Below are 22,387 nucleotides of genomic sequence, written 5' to 3'. Positions count from 1 at the left end.
AAGAGAGAGTCTTTGTAGCAGAGCAGCCAGGAGGTTATTGACCTCTTTTGCTTCTGCTAGGAACTTATAGACAATGACAAACATTTATTTATAACTTGAAAAATGTGATGGTCAGCTTTCTGACGTGATGTAACAGGTAGGGCTATGCAAACCCACCGATTTGAATTTGCATGAGTTTTGGAAAATAGAACCAGTGTGTTCACTCTGCACAGCTCTGGGACATCCCCAACCCCAACTTTTGCTTTGAGTTTCAGGAATGTATGAACTTGAAAAGTCAATGTGAAACTGACCAGAGCCATGCAAACTCCAGCAAGCTTTGTTGAATGCATGAAACCAGCACCTCCGTTGCAGTCTGGAACATCTCAGACTGAGAAAAATGCTTTTAAACAGAGCCAACAGTGGGTTTGAATGAATGTTTCTGCTTGGTTTTCCTGATAGGGTTGACCAGGAGATATGGATATGGCCAACAATTCTTCCTACTACTGCTCATTGCACACACCTCGTTTACCTTCTGAAATGTTCTAGTGTGTGTGTATAAGTGCCTTCTTGGAAGAAGAGAGACCTGTGGAGGACTAAAGTAACTGGACTGATAGACTCGTCTTCCTAATTAATGCAAATCTCAAGGACTTTTGGTTTGAGGATAATGCCAGGCAAAACACATCTGTCTTTGCCTGAAATGTGACCATAGCACTACTTCTTTGACATTATTTTCAATCTGTAATTTCTGTTCTACAAAGTCCTTTAACAGCTCACCAGTAGTCTTCATTTTTGCATTCTTTTGCCATGCATTACTGGTCCACGTTACAATTAAATCCAAACTTTTAACCTGATAAATAGTTCTACTGAGTCTGAGGAAGTTTCTCCTGCTAATTAGAATAATGAATTTTCATATCTTAAACATGTTAATAAGTTAAACTGAAGGAAAATCTTTAAATGTAGCAGGGTTAGTTGCCAGTTCATTAGGTGAGGGTTTTTTTTAATTCCTTTCGAAATTTGCAAATAAAGATAAAAATATATTTACATAAAATTTAGACCAACACGGCTATCGAGTACACCTCTGAAACTAGCAGTAGAGACATTTGAGAAATGATTCTTTCTCATAAACAGTTTCACTGAAAACAATTCTTTTACTCTGTGATGAAAAAGACTCTTCAACATTTTGGCTCTTTATGGAAAAAAACAGAATCTGATTTTTAAATGTTTTGTTTTCCATGACGTATTTTTTTTTGGTGAAAATATTAGTTAAAAAATACTTTTTTCCTGTTGAAAACTTAACTCTGTGATAGAACTTTTTTATTAAAACCCTCCAAAATTAAGTTCTCCCAAACATATCGTGACAGTTTACTAATAATATTAGAATGGGTAAACATGACACACTTCCAAATCCTTTATAGTCGCCAGATATTTTATACGCTTCACATCTCCAGACATGCCATCTCTGTCCTTTTCCCTCCTCCTCATAAATAAAAAGTTTGGAGAAGGAAACTCAGGGACCATAATAAAATATCAGCACTTCTTCAGCCTGTAAGATCAGAGGTATTGTATAATTGTCAAGTAAGCCACCTTATAATTACAGTTATTGGCTAAAGAAACTATTTTTACTAGGAAGAGGCCCAAACCACAATGTTAAGATCCAGCTACAAACTTCCAATAAAATGTATGTGTGTGTGTAAAGATCCAGAATTTTGGCTCAGATTTACACCAAAGCCAGCTGTGAAGGTTGGTTCAGGATCTGAGACTTCCAAAGTTGAAAGTTGCCTGCATCTGAGATCTTGCTTTGGATCTGGACAGAAGAGTTCATATTGTGATCAGTGGCTGATCACAAAAGTTCTTATCAATTAAATCAGCCTACCACCATGTGTAAACCTGCTACATTCACTCTCATCAATAAGGCTCAATCCATCTTGAAAGATTCCAGTTTCTCAAATCCTTCTCAAGTTATGACTCCTGTGTCCTAGCACCATATAAAAAACAAATGCAGTCTTCTGTGTGTATTTCATCCCATTTCAGAGGAACAATTAAAGTTTTGGTCATTGATTCATAGCTTTCAATGACTGCAGCTGTCTGGGGTCTTTAAGGTAGCCCTTTCTGAGCCCATTTGTTTGGTTAGAATTGCTCTCACTTTTAATTCTTTGACAGAACAACCAAATCTTAGGTCCGGTCCCAGACAGAACAAGGAAGTGACTGAGTGATCATGAAAGAGCTCCTAACTACTAAGTAAACTACAACGTAAGAGTAAATCATGCTATCATGCTAATAGGCCCATATCACTCTCTCTCTCTCTCTCTCTCTCTTTCTGTCTTTCTCACACTCACATTCACACACTCCCTCACACATGGATTCGTAAGATTGCTTTTAGGAACTTTCACTTCCTTCCAAACAGCCAGGAAGTGGGGATGAGAAACAGTTCTGTAATTTTCATTGAACCAGACATTAAGGAGAACCAAGTGGGAAACAGCAGTGGTGGGAACCAGTGTTTCAAATGGACTCTGAATCATAAGACAATATCTGAATCATAGTAGTTTTATTAAGAATCTAGCTTTTATATTAATACATAGAGGGAGTGGGCATTTAAGAAACTCAGTTTAGATCAATTAAATGAACCCAGTGTTATCACACTGTGCAGAATGTAGATAACATATTGTATAATATGATACAAATCCTGAACTGTGAAATCTCATGAGGAATCTAAAACTAAGCAAAACTATCCAAATCTTCCTTTTTGTCTCTTGATCTTCCTACTTAGCTGTGTTGGCCTTTAACTTTTGAACATATATAGACTCTTAAAAGACTTTTATCATGTGATTGCTCCTCAGACAAGATCATCTCTGTCATTCGTATTATGAAAGGTTTGTGGTAACTTTCAGGTTCTATCATCAATAGCATATTTTTCGTGTGGGTGCTGTGTAGGTGCTAAACCAAATACATCATGATCATACAAGAGACTATTTTAGGTCCCTTACCATAATAATTTAAATCGTTTGCTTTGTAAAAGACAATCAGGGTTTAGGTTTAATTAAAACACAGATCCCTAGAGCGGAAATAAGAGTCTGAAGTGTATTATTATTATAAGGCCTGAAGGCTATCAAAATGATGGGAATCTCTCTTCATTATAGCCATCAAGTGAGCCACCTGCAGGAGTTCCACATATGGAAGCACAGCCCTGGCACAAAAGAGGAGTTAGGTTACCCTGCTACAAGTGATAAGTTCTTCTTCTAATTTGGTATAAGACATGGTTCAGTTTCCTGCGTACGGGCAATTTGTGCAGGGGTGACAACCTTGTTCTGGTTTCTCTGTTAGCAACTGGTCTGACTGCAAAAAGGGGACATGCATCCCCTCATTTTTAAAGTATGAGACTGTTGGTAGAATCTGCTTTCTCTTGTTTATTGGTCAAATCTATGCCTCTGAAGATTCACAGAAGGCCATTCTGCCCCTATACTATGTTGTGTCACCATAGACTTTGTACAAGATATCTAGAATGTTTGAGATGAAACTTTTTTAAGGTTTAGGCATTTGGCTGGGAGCACAGAGATGTTTGTGGCTTACATGCCTAGATATAATCTCAAGTAATTCTCCTGATCTCTCTTTTTGTTTGCTTAATGGTTGGTGTTTATTGTAAGTGATAATGATAGGAAAGTGCTCTTCTAGTTAGGCAATCATGGACCTAGGCACCTCTGACAGACAGGACTTTGTATCATTGATTCAAGGAGAGGGTAGGCGATTAGTGCCATGATAAAACTAAGGTTTAATGTCATTTTGCATCCTGTAAAGACACTAACATATCACAAGACTGAAACGTTTAGCCTTAATCCCCTCTTTTTGAACAACAATCAACCACTGTGCATCAAAGTGGGAAACAGTAAATGACTCAGTTTCCGGCAAGTAAAAATTTAATGAGACTCCCTGGTCTGATACACACAAACACGGGATGGTGAAATGCTACATTTTTTACCCTACTGGGCAGTGTTCAGGATGTTGGTCAGGGCTCTTCAAACGAAAACAAGCTCAAATTCATTCTGTAAAGTGAGGAATGTAATGTAGAGAACTGGGACCGTGCCACAGAAAGTCCAGTGATAGCAGTGACTAAGAATTTTATACTGTGTTGAGTAATACTACTCTGAGACACAACGCAGGAGAAGGAACAACTTAGCACAGAGTGCACGCAGATTTATAAAAAATTAGCTTTATGGAAACTGCCACTAGAGCTGCACTGCTGATGATAGGCTTGCCTTATGCAAACTTAGCAAAAAGCAAAACAATGCTGGGAAATGGATAATTCTTGTTCTTAACTGATAAGCCCTGATGAGACTTGATTGCCATGATAGCTGCTTGAAAACTGTCATCTGAACCTTTCATGGTTTAAGGCCTGATCCTGATCCCACTACAGTGTTTGGTAAGATTTACATAGAATTATGTGCATCAGATCTTCTGCTGGTATAAATCAACATCACCTAGAAGGATGCTGCTTTATCCCAGATGAGGATGTGGCCTCAGAAGTGCAGCAGTAGGTTCTTCATGTGACATACTGACAAACATTTACTATGCTGTATCTTTCCAATAAAGCTACGTATTTAGGGGTTTGTGCCTTGACCGTACTTATACCACCCTCACGGAGGCTGCTATGCACAGAGTGGAAAAACCACACCCCTGTTCTTTGCAATTCCTGTTGAGCCATATGTTCCCTCTGACTGATACAGGACACTCTTGTTGCCTTGAATGTTTGTGACGGTGGCAACTTTATGATACCTCTATATGCATGGGATGAGTATGTGTACAAGAGTATTTATTATATGACATTTACCATTCTCCAATTTAAAACAATCAGACATCCCATCAGAGAACAGAGACAATACAGTCACAAAAATAGTACTATGGCCAGTTACTTTTCCACCTTTTAGGCACCTAAATACTATACTGTTCAATAGGGGTGTGCAAAACGGGCCATATTTGGTTCGGATTTGGCCCAAATCAGGGACAGTGATTTGATTCATTGATTCGGATCACTGTCCCTGATTCAATTCAGCCAAATCCAAATATGAAGATTCGATGCTGATTCAGTAAATCAGTGATTCAGCCATAGATACAGCTTTAAATGTTTTTTTTTACATACCTCAAGGTACCAGGCATGGCTCATGAATGCTGCAATGCTGGGACAGACGGCACTTCCCACAGGAGCACGGGGGGGCCCCCGTGCGCTCAGCGGTGAACCCGGAAGTGGCCTGGAAATACTTCCAGTCCACTTCTGGGTCCACTGGGGAGTGTGCAGGGCCCCACCCACCCCGTGCTCCCCCGGCTCAGCGATCAGCTACAGGAGGACCTCAGGTGCCCCCCCAGACCCAGGAGGCACCAGTCGCTGAGTTGAAGGGGTGGTGGGGTGGCCCCCCCCAGCAGACCCAGAAGTGCTTCTGGTCCACTTCCAGGTCTGCTGCCAAGTGCACTGGGGACCTCCCCACCCCTGCACTCCTGTGTGATGCTCCATCTGCCCCACCATTGCAGCATTCACAAGCTACCTGCTACCTTAAGGTATGTTGAAAAACCATTTAAAGCTGTGTCTATGTCCAAATCTCTGAATCTTTCCAAATCTCTCTGAATCAATTCAGAGGGTTCTGATTCAGTTTGGAGAGATTAAAGGGTCTACTGATTTGATTCAGATTCAGAGGTTCAGTCACTGAATCAGGCTGAATCTCCACCGAATTGAATCAGAGACCGAAACTTTGCACAGCCCTACTGTTCAACCCTGCTCAAATTCCAGAAAACCCAGTGACACAAAAAATGAATGAGTGGGTCCTCCTTCTCCTTGCTGCTTTTTTGTGATTCTGGGTGCTTATACAAGTTATATTTTTTGCACAATCAGGCCCCTAAATGCTCTCTACAGCCATGTCGTAACACATATGGATGACTGCAGATCACTTTTAACATGGCTGATCACACAAAATATTAACCTTTGATAAATCAGGTATTAGCTGAAGGCAGTATAGAACAGAGGGCCTTAGGGAATTTGTGTTCCCTTGAGGGTAATTCTTCATGCTTTTGTGGGCTGGGCTGGTGCTCACACCAGGGAGCATTAGTCCAGTTCCACCCCTGGGGCTGTCAGCAGATGAGGGAGGAAGAGGTCGAGGGAAGGCGGGAGGGGGAGGGAGAGGGAGCAGCATGCAGTTGCCAGCTGGGCTTTGCCTGGTTGGAGCTGGAAGGGGGGAGGTGGGGTGGAACAAAGCCCCCTCACCTCATGCCCCCCCCAGCTACCCCAGCTGGGATATGGGGGAGAAGCAGAGATGGACCTGTGCGGAAAGGGGGCTCCATTCCACCCTGCTACCCTCCCCCAGCTCCATCCATGCCAAAGCCAAGTTGGCAGCTGTTGCTGCCAATGTCAAGAGGCCCAGGTGGGGGCTGGGGGAAAGGAGCTCCACCATACCTCACAGCCCCACCCCAGATACCCCTCCTTTTCCCCATGCCCTGTCCAGGCATCTTGACAGTGGGAACAGCAGCTGCCAGCTCAGCTTCACCGTAGCCAGAGCCAGGGGGCAGCAAGGTTGAATGGAGACCCTTTGCCTCACAGGCCCAAACCAGCTCCCCCCAATACCCTGCTGGGGTAACTGAAGCGGGGACCTGTGAGGCAAGGAGGCTCCACTTCACCCTACCTCCCCCCCACCATCCATCTTGAGCCCTCCTGAGCCAACAGGTGAATGTCTGTTGGGTTGGGGGGGCAGGGGGTCTAACTCATGGCATTGTGTGTAGAGCATCATGAGTTAGAGCATGGCCCCTAAACATCTATAGTGGGGGTTGGCAAAATAGAGCCTGCAAGCCAAATCTGGCCCACCAGTCAATTTCATCCAGCCCATGGGCACCCGCCAACTAATTGTACCCCACCCAGCCCATGTGCCTTTCTCCCAGCCTGGTGCACAGAAGGGCCCAGCCCAGCCAGCATGCAGCTTCCAGGTGGGGCTGCTGCTGCCACTGCTGCAGCTGCCGGGGGACCTGCTCTGCTTCCCCAGCATCCAGTGTCTCCTCCTCATTTCCCTGCTGCAGTGCTTGCTCCAGACAGCAGATAGGGAAGTGGCAGAGGTGGGAGGAGAGGGAGCTACAGCTGGGGAGGAGCATGGAGCTGGCTGGGGCTGAAGCTGATGGGAGCATGGAGCCTTTGCCTAGTGGGGCAGCAGGAGAACAGAGATTTGTTGGGCAAGGTGTGGGTGTGAGGGAAGGTGGGGAGAGGGCTGTGGGGACACCCCACACACTCCCCCTCATGGTGCATAGCTCTCACCACTGGCAGCAGCAACCGCAGCAGGTAGTGGGTGCCTGTGGAACTCATGGCCCACACAAGCATTGCCACCCAGTGGCACATGGCTCTGGCCAGCACTGCACATGGTGGCAAGGAGTGCAGCCAGGCAGGCTCACCTTTACCAGGCAGGACTGCCTGTGATGCACATGCAGCACATCCAGCTCACACACAGTGAGGGTGAAGCCCTGCACAGTGAAGCTGGATGCCTTTGCTGCTCCCTGCCACATAGGTCCTAGGACTCCACTGGAAGTGGAGGGGAGCCCTGCCTCCTGCTTCACAGTGGAGTCCTGGGAGCTGCACATCAGGGAGTGGTGAAAACAGCTGACTCCATCGCACAAGGCTTACCTAGTGGCATGGAAGTGCCAAGAGCTGCATGAGTCCCACACAATGGGGGCATGCCAGCCTGGCTGTGCTCTTCACCGCCACATGCAGTGCTGGCTCAAGCTGTGCGCCACTTGGCAGCAGCTCCTAAGTGGCCACAAGCACCTTGAGTGACTGCCTCCTGCTGCTGCTGTTGGGGGCTGTTCATGATAGGGGGGGAGTATGGGGAGATCTTCCCACACCCCCCTCACACCCACCCTCCCTCACACCCCACACACCCACACCCTCCCCCCACATATACAACCCTATGCCCCACCACACACAGCCACACCCTCTCACAACCCCACCACACACATACTCCACATGACACCACACACATATCCACCCCAACCACACCCCACCCACAATATACAAGAGTAAGACAGTTATTATGCAATCATTTTTATATACAGTACACAAATACCAACCATGATAAAATTAAAATGTTATACTAGGTGATTGACTTTTAGTATACGATTGGGGTTTTTCTGGTTCCAAGATGGCAACCCTCCGCTCCAAAAAGGATTAAATCCAGGGGCAAGGGGAGGGACTTCCAGTAGCAAAGGTCAGGGGTTAAGGGCAGGACTTCGGGTCCCAAGATGGTGACCAGGGGACGGGGCACTTATCAAGGGGCACAGCTACCCTTGCAGCTCTCAACAGCTCACCAAAACTCATTAAGTGGCCCTCCAGCTAAAATAATTACCCACTCCTGGTCTATTGACACACATAGTTCTATAGCTAAGGTGCATGTGTTACAAAAGTAGATGCGCTGTGGTTTTACAGGGACTTGAGCAGGGTGGAAGGGGTCAAATGTAGGCATCTGTGTCCATTCAGGTTCTAATAAGTGTAAAAGGATTTGTTCATTGTGCTTAATATATGGATAATCCCTAGAAATTTACAATTTCTTTAGACAAATGTTTTAATTAATGTTTTCAAAATGGAACAAGTTGTGAAAAATTCTCATTCAGTAACATGAGATGAATGAGTTTCTAGTTTGAAATATATTTCTTAGCTGTATCACACACTATTACTGTCACAAATTCTTCAAAATGTATTGCAGCATATATTTTATTTTATTTTATTTTATTTTATTATTTATATAAATTACCTGCCTACCTCTGTAAAAAAAATATATTATGAGCCTGTATTTTCCAATGGTGCACACAATTTTACAGATATCTTTCAATATTTCTGTTCATGTTTGTTATGATCCCAAACGAAATGAATGTTCCCTATAATAAGAGCTACACAACCAGATAGTGAGAGAGAGAGTTCCTGCCCCAAAGAATTAAAGAGTATCTATATTATATATTTTTGGCAATTAATTTAGAAGGAACGAATTTACAAGCATAGTAGGACATTTCAAAGCAAAGAAAAAGGAAATAGCACAGGAAACCAGTAATTTAAAAGATGTAAACTTTTCGGAAAGATACACCCCTAATTTTACTTAGAAACGATTCAATATTTTGATGATGAAAAATGCTTTTAAATTATTTTGAGATTCCCTCTAAATTTGATTTATAGCCATTAGTTTGGGGCAAATGTGGCAAGCCTGTCACAGGAAAAAACTGTTACTGACTTCAGGGTAGGAGCTTTTTGTAGTCTGTATAACATTTGAATTTACATTGAATATATGTATTAAAATGTCAGGTTATAAACTAAACATGTGACTGAAAAGCACTACAAACATTAGATATGCTTACCATCAAACTGATCCAATTTTCCCCTGATGTTCTGCCTCTTTCTTCCCCAGCAAAGATTCTAGGAGTTCCTTGACACTGGCCATGTTTAAAAATAAAATAAAAAGCAAATTAATGTATTTTTATTTAAAAATTTAAGTCCTTCTTAAAAGTGAATGCAGTTTAATTACCCTGTTGAAAGGTACAAGGTCAACCAAATAAACAGTTCTAAAAAAAAGTGTATGGTTCTACTCCCCATCCTTCCCAGGACTCAGTCAATTTACATGGCTAAAAAAGATCACCCTTGACATGAAAAAGTACTTCTGTCCCCATTCCCATGAAGTCTTGGGCTCATTGCTGAGGCTGCTAATAAGGATTCCAGTTGTGGTAATACTTTTGAGTGTGAACAAGTATTTACCAAGAAATACACTGAGGGCACCAAACCCATTTAATGTAGGTGATCAGCCATTAGACTGGAACAACCTAGCCGTTAGACTAGGTCACTACCAAGCTGGATCATATTTAAATCAGCAACCTAGAGATAAAAGTCTCCATATCCCAGGATCCAACCCCCTGAGGCATTCAGTCCTTGAGTTCCGTTTTTTGTTATAAACATAATTCCAGTACAAGATAAGAAGTTGCACAGTACATATAGTAATCCTAGAGAAGATTAAAAACAGCACAAGACGTAGCAGAGGCTAAAACAGTACTAATCAGTATGGCCAGAAGACAGTTCAGTATTTACATGGAGAAGCTATGATATTAGGCCTCAGTCCAGTAGCCACTTCTATAGGTATCTGCCTTCACTGCTGGATGAGAGTATTAATTATTCAATCACAGTAAAGGTCTCCATTAAAAGCAATCCTACACTGAGTTACATTATCTTAAATGTTCTCATTTTCCTCTTTTTTTTCCTTCTTTCTTTTCCCCTGGATGAATCCACAGACAGGGATACATTTTCTTTAAAATAACTCAGCTTTTTAGTGAATAAATGAAACCACAAATCTGTAGCTATTGGAAAGAGAAGCAGCAAAGAGCACAATTTTGTCTGCATAGGCAGCATATAGTACATAAGCAGTATTGAAGTACCAAGCCAGTCATTTACATATACTATTTCAATTCTAACAGGAAACTGGTTTCTCTTTCCTCATCCTGGTATCCTCAGAAATCAAAATTCTCTTTTTCTTATTGTTTGCAACAGCTGGCTTTGAACAAAAAAGGTGGAAAAGCCTGGAAGCATTATGAAAATACACTTGAGAAAGCACAGAGTAAGATTAAATGTGTTGGTAATTAACAGCACACAAAAAAATCTACTTACATGATTTTGTCTCTGTATATGAACGTGTTCCATCAACCCATATTAAACTACTTGATCATAACTGCAAGGTGGAAGCCTCCTTAGTACTGGTACTGCTGTCACACAACAAATGGAAAAGACACTTATTAGTCAAATCTGACTACCAACTGACCTTACCGCCAAGACTAACTTTATCTGGGACTATCCCTGATGGCATAACTCAGTTCTTTATTCACACTTATTACCAGAGGTGCTGGCTCATTTCTAGATCAGAAATTACGGCATAACCCAATTTGTCTGTACAGTATACAAGGAAAAAATGCTGTAGTTAAGTAGGTTCTATGTATACTAATAAATGCCTCAGGCTTTTTCATCGGTAGATGTAAAAGTAGTTTACAAGAAAGGTAACATACATTAAAGGCCAGTACAGTCACTTAAGATGGACACTTAAGATGTCCACAGGTAAGGCTGGCCACCATTTGAAAAGTGCAATTAGCACCGGACATTTGCTAAATCCTGTTGATTGCTATGTTAAAGGCACAGCTTAGGCCAATTTAAACATGTCTGATAATTCTTGTGGAGCACTTTTTTCTCAACTTTTTCCACTTTGTTAGTACTTGTTGCATTGTTACTTAGAGCAGGCCCTCAGCCTCTAGTCACACCTCTGCTCAACCTCTGGTCACACCTCATTAAGTCCCTTACACTGTTACTCATGGTGTAGGGGACTCAATCAATCTACATGGGTAAAAAAGATCACTCTTGACATGAAAGAGTACTTCTGTCTCCATTCCCATGAAGTCTTGGGCTCATAGTCAGCTTCAAGGTTGCTAATAAGGCAGCACTGGCAATGGTTGGGATGAGCTAGAACAGGAATACTCAACCTCTGGTTTGCAGGACAAATACAGCCCATGGGACCATCTCATCTGGCCCATGGGACTCCCCAGGGGGAAGGAAATTTGGCGGTGGGGGCAACACTCCCCCTGTCAAATTCCCAAACCCCAAGCCCTGTGTGGCCAGTCAGGGCTGGGCCATGCACCCCTCCACACTTCCAGGGTGGGGTTGGGGCTAGGCCATGCCCATTCTTTCCACAGCCCTGGATTGGGGCTGAGCTGTGGGTCCCAGATCGGGGCTGAGTCCATACTCCTTCCCGCTCTGCAAGCCAGGCTTATTCCCCGCACAGTGTGGAGCCATGCATCTTTCCTTCTCTTACTGGGCTAGGTCAAGCTCCCTTGCATGTGGGGCCAGGTTGAACCCGCCCTCCCCCACGCGCTGGACAGTGCCCTGTGCCTGCCCTGGGGTTCTAGGTTGGGAGGATCTGTCCCTTGGACTGACTGGGCACTGCCCATCTGGTCCCCTGGATAAAAAGTTTGAGCCCCAGTGAACTTGAAGGATTAACTGTCTAGCCCACAAAAAAGACATCTTCTGATTGCCAGAGGTTCTGTGTTGCTCACTGTTTTATCAGCAGTGTAACAAAACCCTAGATCTGAACCTAAAATTGAAACCTGTTATTTGAAGCTGATAAGTGCCTCATGGTATCTGACACCATCAGATGGTCAACAGACATCTGCATCAAACACATTACTGGCCACTAATACTAGAAAGAGAGCTGGCTGAGACCACCTGCTGGAAGCAAGAGCGGGGGGTGGGCTGAACCTCCTCCCTCCACCCCCATACTGCTAAACCCTTTGAATATTCCTCGCCCTAGTCATTGTGCACTGCATGCTAAAGTCATTGACTAAGAACTCTTTGCTACCCTACAACTTTGCACCAACGTGGTTACCAAGCATGAGGTCCTGTCTCTTTTCTTTCTATAGGATGGCACTGAATTTTTCTAGCCACTGTACCCTGAGCTAAGGAAGGCAGCATGACTAACTGCATGTCTTAGATTGTGTAAATATATGCACCAACTATATGCCTACATAGCTACAATGTGCAGGTTCCTGTATTGTCTTCCAACTCTACCAAGCCATGTAATAACTATAATTTTAACATTTTCTTAATAAACTTTTCAATCCCTTTAACAAGGAGAATAACTCTTCAGAATCTGGATTTAATTCAATTCTGGACCATCGTAGCTTGAAGCCTGAGATGTGATTTGGATTCAAATCTGAATCTGCAGTTTAAAGCCAGGGTTTTGTTTTATGCCCATTTTTTTGCTGTTACATTGTGATAATATAAATAATTTGAATAGGAAGTATTATGATAACTGTATTCAGAAGAGCTCAATGAACAGCCAGTTGAACTGCAAACCACTATTTAGTTCATAGTCTGAAATTCTTGACTGACATTCAGCTCATGCTGTCTGGCCTCCAACATCCTTCCAGGGAAATTCTATCTGTTATGCTTGACATAGGTAAGACATATGTGAGACATATGTAAGACACAGACTATGGGAGGGTCCAGTTTTTCCCCACAAAAATTGAGAAAAAACCCCCTGAAGATCTTTCTCGTGAGAATCAGCTTAGATTGGAATGATTGGGAAAGAAGAAAAATAAAATATTGGGTTCTCAGTATAATGTACCAGATCTGATTCTGTAATGTTGCAAGAAGAAGTGATGATGATGGTGATGTAACATATGTTTCCAAACAGAGATCAAGCTTCAGACATTCACATTCTGTCAGTATTATACACCTCAAAATATTCATCTGTCATTTTTTCAGAATTAATTCAACGGACTAGATGGTTTTGCATTAAAATACTTTAGGAAAAGCCTTTTCCTTTCTAGAAAATGCCTCTTGCCTTTCTGGTAACTTGTGTCAGTCAGTCATAGAAAGTGTGAGTTTTTCAACAGCACTTCCTCCCATTCAGTCGTTCCTTTGTAACTAAAATATAATTATTCACTTGCTAGCTCTCATCCTAAGGAGCAAATGTAAAACCTAGGCCTTCAAAATTCCGGACAAATTTACAAAAGGACACATTCTGAACATTGGAAACCTGAAATAATTCCATTAACTGATATATTTTATACTGACATAAATATGAGCAGAACCTTATTCAAAATGGGGACCACAGGAAGTGTTGAAACGTATAAAGGACACTTTTGTAACATCGATAATCTTAACTTCACGATTATGCATGTCTAAGATAAAGGAGAGGGGTAATTAGCTATGTTAGTCTGAAGTCTGGTAGAAGGTAGAGGTGCCCCTTATAGACTAATTAAATCAAATATGTATAAACTTTCATGAGACCAAGCTCACTTCATCAGATGCTGTGATGGGACAATGTTTGTCTGCATAAAATAAAGATAAATCTGTGATAAGTGGTCAAGGTTTTCAAAACTACTCAGCAATGGCCTAAGTCTATTTGTGTGGAGATCAATAGGAGTTTCACTAATGACTTGAAGGAGGAGAAAAGTTAGCCCAACCCAAAGCACTTCTAAAAATCCCATTCTTTAATGGATGACATTTTTCAAAGTAAGAGAGAGATTAGAGATATTGTGTATTCATGTTTATTAATTAGGTTTTTAAAAAGGAAGAAAAAAGTCTTTCCTCTTGGGTATAAACAAACCTAGGCATGTTCTGAATTAATTATATTTATGACCTAGATGTCCACGACTGAGACTTTCAGCATGCCATCCTCTTCAGCACAAGTGGAGGGTGTGAGAAAAATGGTAGTGCAGGAAGTATGAAATAACATGAAGGCAGTTGGTTTTTGGCATTGGAAGAGTTCTATATTTACTCGGTTAGATGTTTTTAAAAGTTAAAAGGTGCTTGGAAGTGGCTTTTGTGTGGAAAATGTTAACTCAAAAATGTTTAGGTCAGAGCTAAAACTTGAAGGAAAACAAAAAAAATGGGAAATGTTATTAGGATGACTCAAGGGAGTTGTAGTCAGGCTACCTCTTGTTCCAAGTTACTCCCCAGTGGGGCTCCCAGTGATGCACTATGGTCTCCCCTCAAGAAGCAGGGGCAGAAGAACTGAGACATGATTTGATGGGGCATCTCATTATATTGGCAATGTGTCATGGCAAATGTAGTCCAGGTGGCAAACAACCCCCAGTGGACAGTGGAGACTTAAGTAGGGTTACCATACTCTTTTTAAGGAAATCTGGGATGCTGCCTCCCACCCCCAAGTCAGTGGTACTGCTGCAGGCAGAGGCAGAGGCAGGTGGGCTGGGGTGCGAGGCACAGTCTAGCAAGGAAGTGGAACGGCATGGTGCATCAGGCAGAGAGGTGGGCAGGCACCGTTTGTCTGCCTGGGACACCGTGCCGCTTCACCTCTCTGCCAGACTGCACCCCATGCCGCTGAGATTCTGGGACTTCTTTTTTGGTTTTCACCACCCCTAATTTTCTATGAGCCTATAAACTGGCTGGGACCAGCCTACCAAATCCAGGACTGTCCTGGCCTACCCGGGATGTATGGTCACCTTAGATTCAAGGCCCCTGAATTGTGCATCAACATTTTTTTGTTTTGGGGGTTTTAAATGTTTTACTTTGGGGTTTTTAGTTTTTAAACAACGTATCAAAATCTTACGTAGAAAGAAAATATTTACCATTAAAAACCTCTTCGTTGAAAAGCTATGTTTCCATTAAAAACATTAATGGTGGGAAAGATTTTAAAAGTCCTTGTTCTCTGGAACCGGTCTTTGATGATTCAGCATTTCTAGTACCAGTAATTAATGGTGACAGAAGAGCACCACTTTCTGAGTTTTAAAATATGAGTTTTTAAAACAGGAAGACTCTCCAGGGTGTTTTCTTGGGACTTAATATTAGCCTGTGGGGCTGGGAACAGCTACAATCCCCTCCCTGCCCTCCCCAAAGGATTTTTATTGGGAACTATTGAAGGCAGCGTAGTTTGACACATTTGATCATTTCCCCCCTATCATTACTGCATATCAATGCTGAGAAATGAAACATACTAAAAACACGTACAACTGGTTCTGCCTCTAGACAGCTGCTGTGTTAAATGACAGCTTACCTTGAACACACCTAGGGTGACAGAGTTCTGGGAGTGCTTTACAACTCCACATCCTGTGCTATCCCTGGACATACCGTCCCTGTTTGCTTTTACTTATTGCAGCAGTTCTATTTACAGAACAAAGGGAAGACACGTTCCTTCAGTAGCTCTTACAGGAATTCAGTAGGAAAGACTAATTTCCATCTTCTATATGAGTGAAAATGCTTTTTCCCCATGTTTGGTTTAGTCACATACATTTCCTGCACAGTTAGGCAAACTGCTTTAAGGGATACTTAATGCTTGCTAAGAGGTAACAGCCAGTTAGGGAAAGCTAACTGACAGCTGTCTTTCAGGGATGGAAACTGAGCATAACAACTTGTCAAAGAATAAGAACCACTTTCTTAGCCATTTGTAAATGGGTTGTACGTGACTAACTACTAAATATAGGTTACTGCCTCCTGGATGCAGTTTTCCTACTGGTAGCATCAGCCCTACGATCTGCTAGGACAGAATGGTGATGTAAAAGTTTCTTTCTCCTTTTTTTCTTTGTTATAAAATGACAAATATTTTCCAGAAATCATCTGTGTTTGATGAGTTTTTGCAGATTTTACATGGGAGGTAAGGTCCCAAGGCCCCAAACTCCTGCTTGTTTTGATTGTGCTTAATGTTTATTCTGGCTAGCAGCCTCCCTGATCCTGCTAATGCTGTCTGATGAAGGTCTCCTATGAATAAGCAAAGCAATAAAAAAGACTTAGGCAGGGAAGAAGCCAGGCAGGTCTGGAAACGCAGTGCTCAGCACAGGAAGACCATGAGTGCAATAAGAAACAATGAAAACGTCTGTGTCCTTTGATGAATTCCAAGAGGAGGGAATTTTATGCTTTGCGTGCTTGCCTTGGCTCTATACCAAGCTTGTCCAACTCAGCTCTCTGACTGAAAAAGGAGGTATATCCTTCCTTAGGCTGTTCATTAAAATGAAGCCCCTCCAGAGGTTATTTTGCATGAATGTAAAAATCATGAAAACATTCATGACAGTAGGAAAGAATTGCATGCTGAAATGTGGTGATGTGACATCAGCACTCATGTGACAAGCCCTTTAGTAATGCTGCCCTTGGCCTGGGAAGAACAGATAGTGCTTCCTTTAAATTTAGTAGTTAAATAAAAGAAATAATGTCAAATATGCAATTACAGATTAATAAGCTTTAACAGTAGAGTCACGTCTATCCAGAATAATTTCAAACTCCTGCAGCTCACTGAGAATTCCCTCTACCTAGCGTAAACTTCAGAAAAATTAACAGGAATGATTTCTCTACAAATTGCCATAAGAAAAATAAAAGGGCCTATTTGCTTCTCTTTTTAGTCTCTGTCTCCCTCCCTTCATTTCCCTAAATACCTCAGTCACTGTTTGCAATACCACTGTTTTGCATACGGTCAATCTATCTGCACTTTCACTTGCCAAACTGTGCAAGGAGGACTACTTATTGATCTCATGCCCTGAGAGAGATCTTGGGCCCTGGGAGAAATCTTGGCCCCAGGGACTTCAGCTTGCAATACTGTAATGAGCCAGGATGGGCTTGTTATCAGAGTTACCAGTTAACAGCACTTCCCTACTGTGCTGCTCCCACGGATCTTGGTGTCTCTCCCTCATGCTGCTCGTCACCATAACATGATATTAAAAAAAATTACAACAATATCCAAACCAATTCTTAATCCAGTTCTTCACACATTAAAGCTAACTATTCAAACAAATTAAATTAACCTATCAATATTGGTTTAAATGTAATTGGTGTAAGTCCAGTGCAAACCAATTTAAGCAGGTTCACATAAGGGTTTACCTCCCTTTAAATCAATTAAAAACCCCGTTTTAGTTATCCAAAGCCTCATTGTATAGAATGGCTGTGGCTTTGGGGGCCCCTGCTTGATACCACTAAAATCAGGGGAAGAGATGTTCTTGACTTTGGTTGGGGAAGAGATAAGCCTGTTTACCAACATCTCTCCCAGTTCAAACAACAAATCTGTAAATGTATCATATTTCACTCAAATGCTAGAAGTAGAAATAGCACCATAACAGGAACCCTCTTCAATTACAGCTTGGGCTAATGCTAAAAAAAAAGCCACAACATTCAAATAATTCATGCAGTTTTAGGTGTACCTGTCCCTGCCCCCCTCTGCTTCCCTTGGTGCCGCTCCCTGGAGTTTAACTCAAGAGACTCTCAAAGCCAGGAAGCCAGTCAGACTTCCAAAATATGTGGTGACGCTAAGGACCCTGTGAACCGGAAACAGACATTTACTGTATTCTTTCCCAATCCAGTTGGCTCCAAATATCTGTGGCTGATGTTCTGAAGTTTTGGGTTTGGGCCAGGAAACCTAACCTGAGAGATTGGGAGCACAGAGATCAAGCAAGTCACTAGTTGCCTCATCTCTACCCCCTGCTTTTAAAGGGAGAGTTTACAGCACTGGCACTTTCACAATAGGAGAGAGGAAAAAAAATGAGGATGTTTTCAATCCATTAGACTGCCGCTGCTGATTCAGTAATAAACAACATGAGTCTGTTTCCTTGATTATTCTGTACATAGCAAACAACTGTGTAATGTGTCGGGTAAGTACGTGCGCTATAGGGATCGCTTATTGAAGAGCTGCGTCAATAACAGATTCATGAAAATGAGTTTCTGCACTTTGCGTGTGTGTATGAGTGAGAGAGCGAGTGAGACCTCAATTCCCAAAACTCTTAGTCATCCTCTGATCTTTATTTCGCAGCGGGATCAAAGTGCCAGTTCTGGAGAGAAAGGCTTCGCTCTGCCATGTAAAAGACATTAAAGCAGAAAGGTAGTGTGCTCCAGCCATTTATTAGGAATGAATGTTGTAAAAGTCTGTGCGACTTGCAGGGAGTGAGAAGGGAGTTTTCCTTTCCTGCTGCTGCCGCTGCTGTACATCTTGCTGTGTTACAGTCCTCTTGACTGGCTTATTGATTTACTGATGAGTGCTTGTTGGCTTGTAAAATGCAAACACATTGTAAGACTGTTTGTATGCTAGCTAAACTTTTGCAGAAAGTTTACACGCTAAAGCACATGGCACACATTGTACTGGACTCTCACATGTACCTTCCGATGCTTTACTTAGAGACTTTCATTTGTTGTCATTCTACTTTAATTAAACAACATACATTAGTATGCGCCTCATTTTCATCACATGACTAACATGCAGATGCTTAAAATTAGAGCTGGGCAACATTGTCTCACTGGAAAACAACAGTTTCCCTCAAAAGGGAGAGCAGGAAAAACATGTTGGAAAGGTCTAAATATTTCCCTTCTCTATTTTCAGAAAAAACATGTTTGGTTTTAAAAGAGGCTTTTTCAATTTAGAACGTATTTGCTTCTTTAAAATAAATAAATAAATAAAAAGGTTAAAAGCAGTGAAATAACTCCCTATATATTCTATTTCAAATAAAATATTTCAGGTTGAACAAAAAAAGACCCTTGGGTCTCTCTGGCCAAAACACCCTTTTGGGGTGTCCCTGAACTAATTAATTTTTCCAGTGTTTTACTCCTGCTCTTCCCATCCACTTTTCACACAGCTTTAGTTTACATGCTTACAGGCACATGAATGAGAGCTTTCCTGAAACAGGATTTACATGCGTCAGTGTTGTTAGCATTGCTGTGCACAAGAGATCACAGAATAAACATCAATTATAAAATGAAAGCACACGATAGTGATAGTGTACCTTTAATTCATTTTAAAATTAGAGCTTTTCAAAAAGAAATATATACCCAAAAAAGCAACTAATTTTTCTTTGATGTTATGACTGTATCTATTTTAATGGAATTTTTACAAAATATAAACTGAAGATCTAAGCAGCTTATCTTAGCAATGGACCAAACCAAGTGCCACAGTATCCAAGTACTTCTAGTTCAGAGATTTTTGCTCAAAAACTTGAAAGTAACCAAGTCAAGGACATACTATTGCTTGTCTTCAGCCCCTGATAAACAGTGATACCATGACACTAGATCTGAATCTGGACTATGGTCTAAGCCCATGTCTGTAAACGTTGGCCCCAGGGAAGTAAGTGCTGAAGTCCTTATTGACTTTGGTAGGACCTAGTTTTCATGCAAAATAATAACATACCTGAAATTAAGCAAAGACTGTTCCCAATATATTGAGAGGCTGCATCAACTCCTGTCTCAATTCCTCTGCCCCTACTTCTTGAGTTCTTACATTGACTTCTGATCTAATTACATGGGAGATGCTTCCTACTTCATGATGTTGACATTTCTTCTGATTTATAGAATTAGAGACAAGTAGGGCTGGAAGGGACCTCCAGAGGTCATCTAGTTCAATCTCCTGCCTAAGGCAGGATCATCCCAATACAAACCAGCCTATACAAATCCATAGTCTAACTTATTAGAAAAACCATACAGTCAACCCTGACACAGCCACAAAACAAAATACCATAAGCTGCCATACGTAAAGCAGGGGGACCATGACTAAGATACGTGCTGCATTTTACTTTGCAACGTGGAGGTCACTTATCCTAAAAATTCAAAGGATGCAGACTTACCAGAAGTTAATTATAAGAAAGGAATGACATTGATTTGGGGACATGGCCTTTTCCAGCCAGGCCTTTTGGTAGCATGCCAGCACTGTGCAGAAGGTAGTGTGCCACCCGTCCTGAAAGGGTGTAAACAGCAAGCATACTCCCCTTGAATGAGGGAGCTACAAGACAAATTATTGTAGGATAAGTTGTTCTGCAGGTGCCTTAGAAGCATTATTGATCTAAAAACACCTCCTACCATTGACATTTCAAAGTAGTTCTCAATATTTAATATAGCAAGTTTAGAACAAAATAAAGTATGCATCCTTGCATGTATCCAAGGAGAGGCCAGCCATCAGCAACCATTTCCATACAGTTTAGCAAAATGGCTAGTTTTCATGATTTATGCAGTGTCTCTTTATAGCCAGCTGTACAACAGTCCTGATTCTTTGTACTTATGGGATATATTTTAAGTAAACACTAATAAAATGTTTCTTAAACATTCCATTTAATTGAAATGAGGTTTCCCACAGAAAGTGTACAAACTTGGCAATAGCAACAAACCAATGGAAGAAGCTTTAAACAGATCAAAATAGGCTGAGCAAATAAGTAATAGAACATTTTACCATGGCTTAACAGTTTTCTTGATTTACTCTGACACACTCCTCTTAGGGCCCATGGGACAGTGCTGTCAGTGCCAGGCTGGATTTTTATCCTCAGCTCTCCTCTGAAATAAAACTAAGAAGAACAACTTCAAAGATGTTCTTCTTACATTCTGCTTTGCAATATACTACATGTCTAGACTGCTGTAAAATTAGGAGGATTTTATTTGTCTTTATAAAGCAAAGTATAGCTTCCTGTAGCCTTCTGGGTACAATTCAAGGCGCTGGTCTTGACCTTTAAAGCTCTAAATGGTCTGGGTTCGACATACCCCCTCCCTTATGTTCCAGCATAATCCCTAAGGTCAGCCAAGAACAACCTCCTGCAAGTACCATCAGTGCACCAAGTTTGTTTAGCCAAAACACGTGGGAGGTTATTCTGGGTTGTTGCTCAGTTCTGTAACTCCCTCTCCCTTAAGACCCACCAAAGCCCAAGCCTGGCCATCTTTTAGTAGTAGTGTGAGACACTGCAGGCAGGTGGGGTTAAGCTTTGAGTATTATTTGAATAATTGTTTTATTATTGCTTTATTATTTATCAGATTTTATGACTTTGCCATTGTAAGCCACCCTGAGCCTGTCTGGGGAATGCAGAATAGAAATCAAATAAATAAATTAAGCCTAGCATGAGTCTTTCTAGTTGTATAAAAAACTACTTAGGAGCTAATATGACACCAGTTACACTGCTATAAATTCAAAGTAGCACCCATTGACTTTGGGGAGTTATTACCTAAGAGCAGAATTTATTTCATTGTGCATTATATGAGTATATCAGAGTATCTGGTGATACAAAAGTTGTATAAGCAATGCCTTTAAAGTAAATTGGTCTGTAAACCAGACAATTTCAAACAGCATTTAGGTCCTGATTCCAAACCCTCCTCCCAAACTGACACCAAGCTAGATACCATGAAGTCCAATATTCCTGGCAAAATGAGAAATTTAAGAGAGGCTTTTGGCAGGAACTAAAAACACTGGAGAGGATTGAATGCAGTTCTCAATGCTGAAACAGTGCAGGTAACAATTTTTTTGAAGAGTTGAAAACGTACAAAAACAGCAATGCTGAATGGGGTGAGTGAGGGCCAGAAAAAGAGAGACTGAAAGGCAGAGAGAGACACATACAGGAAGACAGGAACAGACTCTTCTGAAAGCTGATAAGTGTGCAAATCTGGAAGAAATACAGACCCTACAGGTGAACTCTAAAATACTTTAGACCCACTAGGCTCTTCATGTGGAAGATGGGTAAATACATATTAAGGAAGGCATATATGCAAACTGCTTTCAAGGTATATGTCCTCTATCATACATTTGTTCTCAATCACTGGTCACAGAACTGCAGGTAGTAGACAGAAGTGAGACTTGCCAAGGTAACCACAGTGGATTTCAGGACTCCACAACTCAAAGCTCAGTCTAGAGGGAGAAGACCATGACATTCCACACCAAGAAAGGTGACAGCTACAGGTCTGAAACTTAAGTGGGTGCCCCTAAGGAGGCCATGAGGAGATCAGAGATGCAATTAGCTTGGGAATTATGGCACAAGGTATTCTTTAAAGCTTGACAAAGTACTGTGCTTCAAACTGGCAATGTGGTGGCTGCGGAGGTGAATGGAAAAGCCTTGTTGCACTCAAAAATAGCTCATAAAAGCACCAGACTGTGTAACCTAGAGTTTCTGTAGAGGTGAAGCAATCTTGTGTTACCTCCTT

The 22,387-nt window shown here is 41.7% G+C and overlaps 1 long non-coding RNA gene across 2 annotated transcripts in view; it reads right to left on the bottom strand.

The window, feature by feature from the left end:
• Nucleotides 1–17,710, bottom strand: part of LOC102384927 — a 37,400-nt gene extending 19,690 nt beyond the window's left edge. The window contains exons 1-3 of one of the 2 annotated variants that reach the window (XR_323373.3): nt 17,656–17,710; nt 10,634–10,728; nt 9,340–9,414 (exon numbers count right to left, since the gene is read on the bottom strand). This is a non-coding gene — a long non-coding RNA (uncharacterized LOC102384927). The remainder of the gene's footprint in view (nt 1–9,339; nt 9,415–10,633; nt 10,729–17,655) is intronic. The other variant, XR_003093110.1, reaches the window with a different exon arrangement.
• Nucleotides 17,711–22,387: the final 4,677 nt, after the last annotated feature.

Source organism: Alligator sinensis, unplaced genomic scaffold, assembly GCF_000455745.1.
Source record: "Alligator sinensis unplaced genomic scaffold, ASM45574v1 scaffold313_1, whole genome shotgun sequence".
Lineage (NCBI taxonomy): Eukaryota > Metazoa > Chordata > Crocodylia > Alligatoridae > Alligator > Alligator sinensis.
Note: the sequence above shows the minus strand (reverse complement) of the source record. Positions and strands in the feature narration are given on the sequence as shown.